Below are 13868 nucleotides of genomic sequence, written 5' to 3'. Positions count from 1 at the left end.
TCGATTTGGTCCGATGTTATGAAGGATATTTTTCTGAGGAGCTCAGCAGTGAAACCCGGGGCGTTGCAGTGGAAGACTTTGCCAGAGTCCCGTGTCCTTGTCAGTTACTCTTACCTTTTACCACCATCAACTCCACTGCGAACTCTCACATCAATGGTGTAATCAAATAAGGCCCGGCGTGAATCAGTAAAGCTGGATTCAGACTGGGTTCACCCGTGTGGGTCTGGCATATCTAAACTAATCATTTAATCAATCAAATGGATTTTATAAAGCCATTTTTATATCATAAACCATCAACTCCGTGCAGAAAGAAAACATGATGCATTCCGTCTTGGTACCCCAAAAACAGAGTAATATCTTATCGCATCTGCCCAGAAACTCTCGAATGGGGGCATAATAGATGCAGAACTGCTATCATTATGAAAAACGCCTAATCGAGGTCTCTTCCAAATACTAAGACATATTCAGTCGCATTTGCACTTGTTTCCATGAAACAGGAATAGATCGTACAGTCTGCTGCATCTTCCTCATTCATTCTTCATTCATTCCTTCCTCATCCTCATTATACACATCTCCAGTGGTCAACCAAGTTTAATCTGTGAAATTAGTGTGAAAACAATTAATCCCCAGTTCCAGGGGAATCAGGAAAAACAAAGCAACGCAGGAATATTTGTCTTGTCTACATCTCTCTCCCCCTCTCATCAATGTGGCGCCTGTCCCGGTTGTAAAGTGCTGATTTTCCATTTTTCCATGATCCGGCAGAGTTTCATCAGTAGACTATGCCAACCAGAGAGAGGCCCTCCCACCCTGTCGATGCTTGTTCAATTAGAACGCCTCAGATCAGAAAATATTCCGGTCTGAGATGACATTTATTCACGCAACGCATACCGCTGCCTTGAACAAAGACACGACTCTGTGTCAGTCTATCACGTACTCACATTCCAACTCCATTCACACCGCTCCAGAAAAAGAGAGCTGATTTGGTTAGCTGGAAAATTCATGAACCTTCACCACCCCCCCAACTCTCTCTCTCGCGCTCTTTTCCTCACTGTCATCAGAATATAGAGTTGCTGTTGAACAGAGTTTTTCCTGCTATTGCGGTGAGGTTAGGGGGCACAGAGAGGTTGCTTGGACCCGAGCAACAGGGCTTTGGCACAGAAAAGGTCCATCCTGTCAGTCGAACAGATCAGGTTCTACTGACAGCCTTGTTTTAGGCAGATTTGAGTGTGTGAATGTTGCATTGGCTGTGAAAGGTGATACACCAGAGGGGGATGAGAAGGAAGTGATGTACAGATAAGGGGAGATGGTGCCACCGTACCCTGGGGCTTGGAGGTTGTGGCTTGTTGGCAAATTGGGAAGTTGACAGTGACTGCCACTTAGGACAGCACAGCAGGATCTCACAATCCTAATTTGAATCTGTGATAGAAATATATTGAAATTAGAGTTATTTCCTGATGTATCAGTGACAGGTAGACAGACAGGTAGACCGACGGGTAGAGTTGAGTGATAAGGAGTACAGTGACAGGTAGACCGGCAGGTAGAGTAGAGTGACAAGGAGTACAGTGACAGGTAGACCGACAGGTAGAGTAGAGTGACAAGGAGTACAGTGACAGGTAGACCGACAGGTAGAGTAGAGTGACAAGGAGTACAGTGACAGGTAGACAGACAGAGTAGAGTGACAATGAGTATAGTGACAGGTAGATTAGAGTGAAAAGGAGTATAGTGACAAGTAGACAGACAGGTAGAGTATAGTGACAAGTAGTACAGTGACAGGTAGACAGACAGGTAGAGTAGAGTGGCAAGGAGTATAGTGACAGGTAGACCGACAGGTAGAGTAGAGTGACAAGGAGTACAGTGACAGGTAGACAGACAGTTAGATTAGAGTGACAAGGAGTATATTGACAGGTAGAGTAGAGTGAAAAGGAGTATAGTGACAAGTAGACAGACAGGTAGAGTTGAGTGACAAGGAGTAGAGTGACAGGTACAGTGACAGTGACAGGTAGACAGACGACAGGTAGAGTGTAGAGTGACAAGGAGTACAGTGACAGGTAGACAGACAGGTAGTACAGTGACAATGAGTATAGTGACAGGTAGACCGACAGGTAGAGTAGAGTGACAAGGTACAGTGACAGGTGACAGACAGTAGACAGACAGGTAGAGTAGAGTAGAGTGACAAGGAGTACAGTGACAGGTAGACAGACAGGTTAAAGTAGAGTGACAAGGAGTGACATTGACAGGTAGAGACAGGTAGAGTTGAGTGAAAAGGAGTATAGTGACAAGTAGACAGACAGGTAGAGTACAGTGACATGGAGTATAGTGACAGGTAGACAGACAGGTAGAGTGACAAGGAGTACAGTACAGGTACAGGTAGTGTAGAGTGACAAGGAGTACAGTGACAGGTAGACAGACAGAGTAGAGTGACAAGGTAGTGACAGGTAGTATTGACAAGGAGAAAAGTGACAGGTAGTGTAGAGTGACAAGGAGTACAGTGACAGGTAGACAGACAGGTAGAGTAGAGTGACAAGGAGTACAGTGACAGGTAGACAGACAGGTAGAGTAGAGTGACAAGGAGTACAGTGACAGGTAGACAGACAGGTAGAGTAGAGTGACAAGGAGTACAGTGACAGGTAGACAGACAGGTAGACCGACAGGTAGAGTTGAGTGACAAGGAGTACAGTGACAGGTACACCGACAGGTAGAGTACAGTGAGAAGGAGTATAGTGACAGGTAGACAGACAGGTAGAGTAGAGTGACAAGGAGTACAGTGACAGGTAGACAGACAGGTAGAGTAGAGTGACAAGGAGAAGAGTGACAGGTAGTGTAGAGTGACAAGGAGTACAGTGACAGGTAGACAGACAGTTAGATTAGAGTGACAAGGAGTATATTGACAGGTAGACAGACAGGTAGAGTAGAGTGACAAGAAGTAGAGTGACAGGTAGAGTAGAGTGACAAGGAGTACACTGACAGGTACACCGACAGGTAGAGTACAGTGACAAGGAGTATAGTGACAGGTAGACAGACAGGTAGAGTGACAAGGAGTACAGTGACAGGTAGTGTAGAGTGACAAGGAGTATAGTGACAAATAGACAGACAGGTAGAGTAGATTGACAAGGAGAAAAGTGACAGGTAGTGTAGAGTGACAAGGAGTACAGTGACAGGTACACCGACAGGTAGAGTACAGTGACAAGGAGTATAGTGACAGGTAGACAGACAGGTAGAGTAGAGTGACAAGGAGTACGGTGACAGGTAGACAGACAGGTAGAGTAGAGTGACAAGGAGTACAGTGACAGGTTACAGGTACAGTGACAAGTATAGTGATAAGGTAGACAGACAGGTAGAGTAGTACAATGACAAGGAGTACAGTGACAGGTAGTGTAGAGTGACAAGGAGTATAGTGACAAGAAGACAGACAGGTAGAGTAGATTGACAAGGAGAAAAGTGACAGGTAGTGTAGAGTGACAAGGAGTACAGTGACAGGTACACCGACAGGTAGAGTACAGTGACAAGGAGTATAGTGACAGGTAGACAGACAGGTAGAGTAGAGTGACAAGGAGTACAGTGACAGGTAGACAGACAGGTAGAGTAGAGTGACAAGGAGTACAGTTACAGGTAGACCGACAGGTAGAGTAGAGTAGAGTGACAGGGAGTACAGTGACAGGAGTACAGACAGGTAGACAGACAGGTAGAGTAGAGTGACAAGGAGTACAGTGACAGGTAGACAGACAGGTAGAGTAGAGTGGCAAGGAGTATAGTGACAGGTAGACCGACAGGTAGAGTAGAGTGACAAGGAGTACAGTGACAGGTAGACAGACAGTTAGATTAGAGTGACAAGGAGTATATTGACAGGTAGAGTAGAGTGACAAGTAGACAGACAGGTAGAGTAGAGTGACAAGGAGTACACTGACAGGTACACCGACAGGTAGAGTACAGTGACAAGGAGTATAGTGACAGGTAGACAGACAGGTAGAGTGACAAGGAGTATAGTGACAGGTATAGTGTCAGAGTTGACAAGGATTGTATAGTGACAGACAGACAGGTAGAGTAGATTGACAAGGAGAAACTAGTGACAGGTAGTAGAGTGACAGGAGTAGTGAGAGGTACAGATAGGTAGTAGAGACATAGTAGTGACAGACAGGTAGAGTAGAGTGACAAGGAGTAGTGACAGGTAGACAGTGACAGGATAGTAGAGTGACAGGAGTACAGTGACAGGTTGACAGGTAGAGACAGGTAGAGTTGATATAAGGAGTACAGTGACAGGTAGACAGACAGGCAGTAGAGTGACAAGGATACAGTGACAGGTACACCGACAGGTAGTAGTGATGGATATGGTAGTGTCAGGGTAGAGTGATGGATGACAAGGAGTAGTGTCAGACAGGTAGAGTGATGTGATATAGTGACAGGTAGACAGACAGGTTGCAGAGTGATGGTAATGACAGTAGACAATGAGTGTCAGGTGACAGAGTGATTGATACAGTGACAGTGTCAGACAGACAGGTAATGACAGGTAGACTGTAGTGACAAGGAGTACAGTGACAGGTTTGACCGACAGATTAGAGTAGTGACCAGGTAGACAGACAGATAACGCAGCTAGACTGACAAGGAGTACAGTGACAGGTAGACAGACTGTGACAATGAGTTTAGTGACAGGTAGTCAATAAAATTCTAGTGACAAGTAGACAGACAGGTTTAGTGACATTAGTAGAGTGACAGGTAGACTTGTCATTCCAATTTCCTTGCATTAGCGTAGCCTTTTCTGTAGCCTGTCAAGGAGTACAGTGACAGGTAGACAGACAGTTCTCTCCTCTCTGCAAGACCATACAGTACGCTCCACACCGCGTGACAGACACCTAATCTGGTGGTCCCAGAAGTAGAGTGACAGGTAGGTAGAGTGACAAGGAGTACACTGACAGGTACACCGACAGGTAGAGTACAGTGACAAGGAGTATAGTGAGCCTAGACAGACAGGTAGAGTGACAAGGAGTATAGTGACAGGTAGTGTAGAACAAGGCAGTATAGTCAAATAGACAGACAGGTAGAGTGATTGACTCCAGTCCCTTGACAGGTAGTGTAGACTGACAAGGAGTACAGTGACAGGTCACCACAGGAGAGTACACTGACAAGGGTATCCTGACAGGTAGACAGACAGGTAGAGTCCGTGACAAGGCCCACGGTGACAGGTAGCAGACAGGTAGAGTAGCTTCTGGTCAGTGACGGGGTTGACACAGGTAGACCGACAGGTCCCAGAGTTGGTCTTTCTCTCTTTCCCTTACCAATCTGTCTAGTGACCTCAGACTAGAGAATTCCATGCTGTCACAGGTAGACAGACAGGTTTCAAGGAGTACAGTGACATCCTTATCATTTATCGACAAGGAGTACAGTTACAGGTAGGCCCGACAGGTAGAGTAGAGTGACAAGGAGTACAGTGACAGGTAGACAGACAGGTAGATAAGTGACTCCTGACCTAGACAGACAGGTAGACCGACTCACAGTTCTGACAAGGACTTGACAGGTACACTCCAGGTAGAGTACAGTGAGAACCTTTGACAGGTAGACATTCCTCTCTGCCTCCTGACAGGTAGACCAGGTAGAGTCTCCTGACAAGTTACAGTGACCTCACCCTCAAGGACCTAGTCCCCCCCTAGACTCACAAGGTAGAGTGACAAGGAGTACAGCTTGACCTCATCTTTATTAGATGACTGTATATTGACACCTCATTGACAACTAGACAGACAGGTAGAGTAGAGTGACCACTACACTGACAGGTACTCCTCTCACCAGAGTACAGTGACAAGGAGTATAGTCAGGTAGACAGACAGGTAGAGTGACCCCTCCTACAGTGACCTCTTGTAGAGTGACCATATAGTGACAAATAGACTCTAGAGCTCATTGACAAGGAGAAAAGTGACAGGTAGTGTTCTCCCAAGGAGTACCTGACAGGTACCCCCGACAGGTCCCTCCTCTAGTGACCTAGACAGACAGGTCCCCTTCCTGACAAGGAGGTCGGTGACCTAGACAGACTCCTAGATTGACAAGGACTCAGTGACAGGTTGACAGACAGGTAGACCTCCCTAGAGTTGAGTGATCCTTTGACAGTGACAGGTAGACAGACAGGACCGGCAGGTAGAGTTGACTACAGTGACAGGTACACCGACAGGTCTACAGTGAGAATTCCTCCTCAGGTAGACAGACAGCCACTGACAAGGAGTACATGACCTAGACAGACAGGTAGAGTAGAGCCTGACAAGGAGTACAGTGACAGGTTGACAGACAGGTAGAGTAGAGCGACAAGGAGTACAGTTCTTCTTAGGCCCGACCTTCTCCTGACCTACAGTGACTCTGACAGACAGGTAGAGTCTGACAAGGAGTACAGTCTAGACAGACAGGTAGACCGACAGGTAGAGTTGAGTGATAAGGAGTACAGTGACAGGTAGACAGACAGGTAGACCGGCAGGTAGAGAGAGTGACAAGGAGTACAGTGACAGGTTCCCTCCAAATAGAGTGACCCCTAAAGTGACAGGTAGACAGACAGATAGACCGACAGGTAGAGTATAGTGACAAGTAGTAAAGTGACAGGTAGACAGACAGGTAGAGTAGAGTGGCAAGGAGTATAGTGACATGTAGACCGACAGGTAGAGTATAGTGACAAGGAGTACACTGACAGGTAGACAGAGAGATAGACCGACAGGTAGAGTAGAGTGACAAGGAGTACAGTGACAGGTAGACAGACAGAGTAGAGTGACAAGGAGTACAGTGACAGGTAGACAGACAGAGTAGATGACAAGTAGTAAAGTGACAGGTAGACAGACAGAGTAGAGTGGCAAGACCTGACATCCCTTACCTCACCTCGCTCATCAGTGACAAGGAGTATCAGGTAGAGTAGCTGACAAGGAGTATAGTGACAAGTAGACAGACAGGTAGTCTTCAAGTAGTAAAGTGACAGGTAGACAGACAGGTAGACCTCACTGGCAAGGATATAGTGACATGTCCAGGTAGAGTAGAGTGACAGAAGGAGTACACTTCTCCTTTTCTCTCCAAGTAGAGTGACAAGGAGTACAGTGACAGGTAGACAGACAGATCCGGCAGGTAGAGTAGAATGACCAAGGAGTACAGTGACAGGTAGACAGAGACTAGAGTGACAATGAGTATAGTGACAGGTAGATTAGAGTGAAAAGGAGAATAGTGACAAGCAGACAGACAGGTAGAGTTTCTGACAAGTAGCTCTCTACAGTGACAGGTAGACCTAGATGGAGTGGCAAGGACTATAGTGACAGGTAGACCGACCATAGAGTTCAAGGAGTACTGACTAGACAGACAGATAGAGTAGAGTTGGGCATATTGACAGGAAGAGTAGAGTGAAAAGGAGTATAGTGACAAGTAGACAGACAGGTAGAGTTGAGTGACAAGGAGTAGAGTGACAGATAGAGTAGAGTGACAAGGAGTACAGTGACCGGTAGACAGTCAGATAGAACGACAGGTAGAGTAGAGTGACAAGGAGTACAGTGACAGGTAGACAGACAGATAGAGTAGAGTGACAAGGAGTATATTGACAGGAAGAGTAGAGTGAAAAGGAGTATAGTGACAAGTAGACAGACAGGTAGAGTTGAGTGACAAGGAGTAGAGTGACAGGTAGAGTAGAGTGACAAGGAGTACACTGACAGGTACACCGACAGGTAGAGTACAGTGACAAGGAGTATAGTGACAAGAAGACAGACAGGTAGAGTAGTTTGACAAGGAGTAGAGTGACAGGTAGAGTAGAGTGACAGGGAGTACAGTGACAGGTACACCGACAGGTAGAGTTCAGTGACAAGGAGTATAGTGACAGGTAGACAGACAGGTAGAGTAGAGTGACAAGGAGTACAGTGACAGGTAGACAGACAGGTAGAGTAGAGTGACAAGGTGTACAGTTACAGGTAGGCCCGACAGGTAGAGTAGAGTGACAAGGAGTACAGTGACAGTGTGACAGACAGGTAGAGTAGAGTGACAAGGAGTACAGTGACAGGTAGACAGACAGGTAGACTGACAGGTAGAGTTGAGTGATAAGGAGTACAGTGACAGGTAGACAGACAGGTAGACCGGCAGGTAGAGTAGAGTGACAAGGAGTACAGTGACAGGTAGACCGACAGGTAGAGTAGAGTGACAAGGAGTACAGTGACAGGTAGACCGACAGGTAGAGTAGAGTGACAAGGAGTACAGTGACAGGTAGACAGACAGAGTAGAGTGACAAGGAGTATATTGACAGGTAGAGTAGAGTGAAAAGGAGTATAATGAGTATAATGTCAGGTTGCAGAGTGATGGAAATAGTAGAGTGTCAGGTGGCAGAGTGATTGATATAGTAGAGGGTCAGGTAGTAGAGTTACAGATATAGTAGAGTGTCAGATAATAGAGTGATGGATATAGTAGAGTGTCAGGTAGGAGAGTTACAGATATAGTACATTGTAAGGTAGCAGAGTGACAGATATAGTAGAGTGTCAGAGAGTAGAGTGATGGATGTCAGTAGAGTGTCAGGTAGGAGAGTGATGGGTATAGTCGAGTGTCAGAGAGTAGAGTGATGGATATAGTAGAGTGTCAGATAATAGAGTAATGGATATAGCAGAGTATCAGGGAGGAGAGTTACAGATATAGTACAGTGTAAGGTAGCAGAGTGATGGATATAGTAGACTGTCAGAGAGTAGAGTGATGGATATAGTAGAGTGTCAGATAATAGAGTAATGGATATAGCAGAGTATCAGGGAGGAGAGTTACAGATATAGTACAGTGTAAGGTAGCAGAGTGATGGATATAGTAGACTGTCAGAGAGTAGAGTGATGGATATAGTAGAGTGTCAGATAATAGAGTAATGGATATAGCACCTCTTCAGGGAGGAGATACAGATATAGTACAGTGTAAGGTAGCAGAGTGATGGATATAGTAGACTGTCAGAGAGTAGAGTGATGGATATAGTAGAGTGTCAGATAATAGAGTAATGGATATAGCAGAGTATCAGGGAGGAGAGTTACAGATATAGTACAGTGTAAGGTAGCAGAGTGATGGATATAGTAGAGCGTCAGAGAGTAGAGTGATGGATATAGTAGAGTGTCAGATAGTAGAGTGATGGATATAGTAGACTGTCCAGATAGTAGAGTGATGGATGTAGTCGAGTGTCAGGTAGTAGAGTGATGGATATAGTAGACTGTCAGAGAGTAGAGTGATGGATATAGTAGAGTGTCAGGTATTAGAGTGATGGATATAGTAGTGTCAGGTAGCAGAGTGATGGAAATAGTAGAGTGTGGATATGGTAGTGTCAGGTTGCAGCGTGACAGATATAGTAGAGTGGTCCTTCTGTGGCTCAGTTGGTAGAGCATGGCGATACGCCAGGGTATGGACCAGTAGAAGTGCACACATGCCTGTAAGGTAGATAAAGAGTGATGGATATATTTTATAGTGTCATTTAGTAGAGTGATTGATATAGTAGAGTGTCAGGTAGAATGATGGATATAGTAGAGTGTCAGAGAATAGAGTGATGGATATAGTAGAGTGTCAGGCAATAGAGTGATGGATATAGTAGACTGTCAGAGAGTAGAGTGATGGATGTGGTAGAGTGTCAGGTAGCAGAGTAGACTGTCAGGTAGTAGAGTGATTGATATAGTACAGTTTCAGGAGGCAGAGTGATGGATATAGTAGTGTCAGGTCGTAGAGTGATGGATATAGTAGACTGTCCAGAGAGTAGAGTGATGGATGTAGTCGAGTGTCAGGTAGTAGAGTGATGGATATAGTAGACTGTCAGAGAGTAGAGTGATGGATGTAGTAGAGTGTCAGATAATAGAGTGATGGATATAGTAGAGTGTCAGGTAGCAGAGTGATGGAAATAGTATATGGATATGGTAGTGTCAGGTGCAGCGTGACAGATATAGTAGAGTGATGGCTAGTTGGTAGAGCATGGCGTGTCAGGGTAGTGGGTTGATCCTGGACCACCCATACGTAGAATGTATAGAGTGTCAGGTAAAAGCAGTTAAATGGCATATATTTTATATTATATATTTAGAGTGATTGATATAGTAGAGTGTAAGGTAGAAGAGTGATGGATAGAGTAGAGTGTCAGAGAATAGAGTGATGGATATAGTAGAGTGTCAGTTAGCAGAGTGACAGATATAGTACAGTGTCAGTTGGCAGAGTGATGGATATAGTAGACTGTCAGAGAGTAGAGTGATGGATATAGTAGAGTGTCAGGTAGCAGAGTGACAGATATAGTACAGTGTCAGTTGGCAGAGTGATGGATATAGTAGACTGTCAGAGAGTAGAGTGATGGATATAGTAGAGTGTCAGATAATAGAGTAATGGATATAGCAGAGTATCAGGGAGTAGAGTGATTGATATAGTACAGTTTCAGGAGGCAGAGTGATGGATATAGTAGACTGTCAGAGAGTAGAGTGATGGATATAGTAGACTGTCCAGAGTAATGGACTGATGGGGAGTAGTTACAGAGTGTCAGGTAGTAGAGTGATGGATATAGTAGACTGTCAGAGAGTAGAGTGATGGATATAGTAGAGTGTCAGATAATAGAGTAATGGATATAGCAGAGTGTATCAGGGAGCAGAGTGACAGATATAGTACAGTGTCAGGTAGAAGAGTGATGGATATAGTAGAGTGTCAGATAGTAGAGTGATGGATATAGTAGAGTGTCAGATAGTAGAGTGATGGATATAGTAGAGTGTCAGGTAGTAGAGTGATGGATATAGTAGTGTCAGGTAGCAGAGAGATGGATCTAGTACATTGTCATGTATTAGAGTGATGGATATAGTAGTGTCAGGTAGCAGAGTGTCAGGTAGCAGAGTGATGCATATAGTAGATTGTCAGGTATTAGAGTGATGGATATAGTAGAGTGTCAGGTAGTTGAGGGTCAGGTAGCAGAGTGACAGATATAGTAGCATGTCAGGGGAAGTTGCAAATAGTAGTAACAGGGGTACAGTTAATAGAGTATAAGGTAGAGTAGAGTTACAGGTAGAGAAAAGTTACAGGTCATCACTGATTTGGTAAAAGGTTAGTAGATGTTCAAATTGGAAGACCATCACCTGAGTGGACAGGTGATATTACCTGTCCGTTGGTTTCACCAATCACAGGAGCCAAGAAGTTACATTTCAGACGAAAGCAACTCACTTTGAAATAAAATAAACGATTCCACTTTAAATAAAGCCAACCTTATACAATGCTTTCTTTCTTCTTATAAGCATAGAGGAGCCCATATAATGTCATATTATGAGGCTTATGATTATGTTTGGTAGGGATGCATTGCAGCAGTACTTATTTTTAGGGCATTTGGTCTCGTCTCCACTGCAAATCTCCCCCAGGTCGTTGTTATAAAGGCCCACATGTTATACTCAGTTTCATATTGCTTTAAGTTCGATGGAAAGATGCGTAAACAGTCAAGCTTGCCCGAAACATAGCAACAGTGATATAAAGTATTCTCTTATCAAATTTACCTGTACTAGTCATTCATATACTCTTCTGATTTCACATTCCTCATAGCGGAAATGTATCCGTGTTCTGAGTCTATGGAATACCAGAGGCCTCTTCACTTTATTATGAAGGGGATACTAACAGCAGGTGATTGAGCTCTCGCTGCTGCCCCCACTACAGTGCCTTCAGAAAGTATTCATACCCCTTGACTTATTACACATTTTGTTGTGTTACAGCCTGAATTCCAAACGGATGAAATACATTTGTTTTCTCACCCATCTACACACAATGCACCATTATGACAAAAGTAGAAACATGTATTTTGCAAGTTTTGCCAATTGATTGAAAATTAAATATAGAAATATCTCATTTACCTAAATAAATACAAATTGCTGCCAGCCAATTGTCTGCAAGAAGAAAAATATCCCATTTCGAAATAATGTTTTTAGCCTATTCATTGATGGATATAACAGTTAATCGAAATACATTTGACTGGTCATGCTTATCGCTCTACTGGTTAATTTGCATAATTCCGTGGAATTAAATTGCCACATGTGTACAGTATATTCGATGTGTATCTTATTTATCACATGCGTACAGCATACAGCCATTGAGCGACCAATCATCAGAGAGCCCAAGAGCTGCAGCTACAGCATCTCAAACAGCAAATGCATAGGCAGGGTTCATCAGCGCATCACACACCACTTTGCAATGAGCTGGAGGCAGTACGCATTTTGAAAACAAATACTTAATTTTTGAAACCTGAACGTTTTACTACATGTCTTACCTTGCTTCAAAGTAGCCTATCCAAAAAATACCATATCACCGGAGGCAATTGTTTTATATCAACTTTCTTTCATTCTCCAGGAGCCAAAGGCACAATCCTAATCATATTAGCAACCCATGCTAGTGGTTGCATATTGGATCTCCCTGCTTTCTAAATTTCTCTCTCTGTCACATGAAACCGCTTGCATGTGCAGTGCACATTTTGCTAATTATATTATGGAACAAACATTTGCGCATAGCTTTCTGCCTTGTGCGCATTGCTACGCTCATAATGTGAAGAAATAATACTTTTTTACATTTTAAGCTAAACTATCAGATCTGTTGCATCAGACTGCTTTATCATTTTTCTTACGGAGCCTAGGCCGACTGGTAGTTTGGATTTGGGATTCATCGTACCACAACTGTCGCAGAATCTGTTTGGAATAGGCTATATCTTTCTTGATAAGCTGATCAATAGAATAGGTCAACGTTTCTACCATGGGTGACTGATGATGTTAATGTGACTGTCCACATTTACTTTTCCTCAGCCAACAAGACAAGTAACGAACAGCAAAATCACGAGCCTATGTCAATCTTCTAAGGGCACGACAGAATTCGGTAAGAATGACCACACATTGTTGCATCCTCAACTTGCATGTTCTGTCAATATGAATTACCATAATCTAAATGTGATTTCTGTCTTTCCGAGCACTCTAGGTGGACGACCTAATCAGGTTACGCACCGCCTCTCAGGCATTCGACGTCCGCCGGTTTAATAAATCACTGGTTCTGTCTAACATCATTACGCACACCTGGCTCCATCGTTATGCACCTCACTCGCTTCTCGACGCCCAGCGTCTCCGTTACAACTCTCAATTGAATCTATTTTAAATTCAGACTGCAACAACAAAATGTGGAAAGATCAAGGGGTGGAAATACTTTGATGGCACTGGAAAGGGCTTAAACACATCTCACTCTTTTGTAGAGGTCGACCGACTAATCGGAATGGCTGATTAATTAGGGCCGATTTCAAGTTTTCATAACAATCAGAAATCGGAATATTTGGACACCGATTTGGCCAATTTAAAAAATATTGTTTTACACCTTTATTTAATCTTTATTTAACTAGGCAAGTCAGTTAAGAACACATTCTTATTTTCAATGACGGCCTAGGAACGGTGGGTTAACTGCCTCATTCAGGGGCAGAACAACAGATTTTCACCTTGTCAGCTCGGGGGTTTCAATCTTGCAACCTTACAGTTAACTAGTCCAACGCTATAACCACCTGCCTCTCGTTGCACTCCACGAGGAGACTGCCTGTTACCCGAATGCAGTAAGCCTAGGTAAGTTGCTAGCTAGCATTAAACTTATCTTATAAAAAACAATCAATCAATCAATCAATCATACTCACTACTACACGGTTGATGTTATTACTAGTTTATATAGCGTGTCCTGCGTTGCATATAATCTGACTGAGCATACAAGCACACAAGCATCTGACTGAGCGGTGGTAGGCAGCAGCAGGCTCGTAAGCATTCATTCAAACAGCAGTTTTGTGCGTTTTGCCAGTAGCTCTTCGTTGTGCGTCAAGCATTGAGCTGTTTGTGACTTCAAGCCTATCAACTCGCGAGATGAGGCTGGTGTAACCGATGTGAAATGGCTAGCTAGTT

General features: G+C 44.0%; 1 protein-coding gene and 1 long non-coding RNA gene across 3 annotated transcripts in view; one reads left to right on the top strand and one right to left on the bottom strand.

The window, feature by feature from the left end:
* Nucleotides 1-13868, bottom strand: part of fgf14 (fibroblast growth factor 14) — a 272457-nt gene that overhangs the window by 218064 nt on the left and 40525 nt on the right. The window lies entirely within an intron of this gene.
* On the top strand, nt 2631-6299 carry LOC127931049 (uncharacterized). Its single transcript, XR_008139661.1, has 3 exons — nt 2631-2783; nt 3259-3290; nt 6260-6299. It is a non-coding gene; the product is annotated as an uncharacterized LOC127931049 (long non-coding RNA).

Source organism: Oncorhynchus keta, chromosome 7 (genome assembly GCF_023373465.1).
Source record: "Oncorhynchus keta strain PuntledgeMale-10-30-2019 chromosome 7, Oket_V2, whole genome shotgun sequence".
Lineage (NCBI taxonomy): Eukaryota > Metazoa > Chordata > Actinopteri > Salmoniformes > Salmonidae > Oncorhynchus > Oncorhynchus keta.
This window is presented reverse-complemented; position numbering and strand designations above follow the sequence as displayed.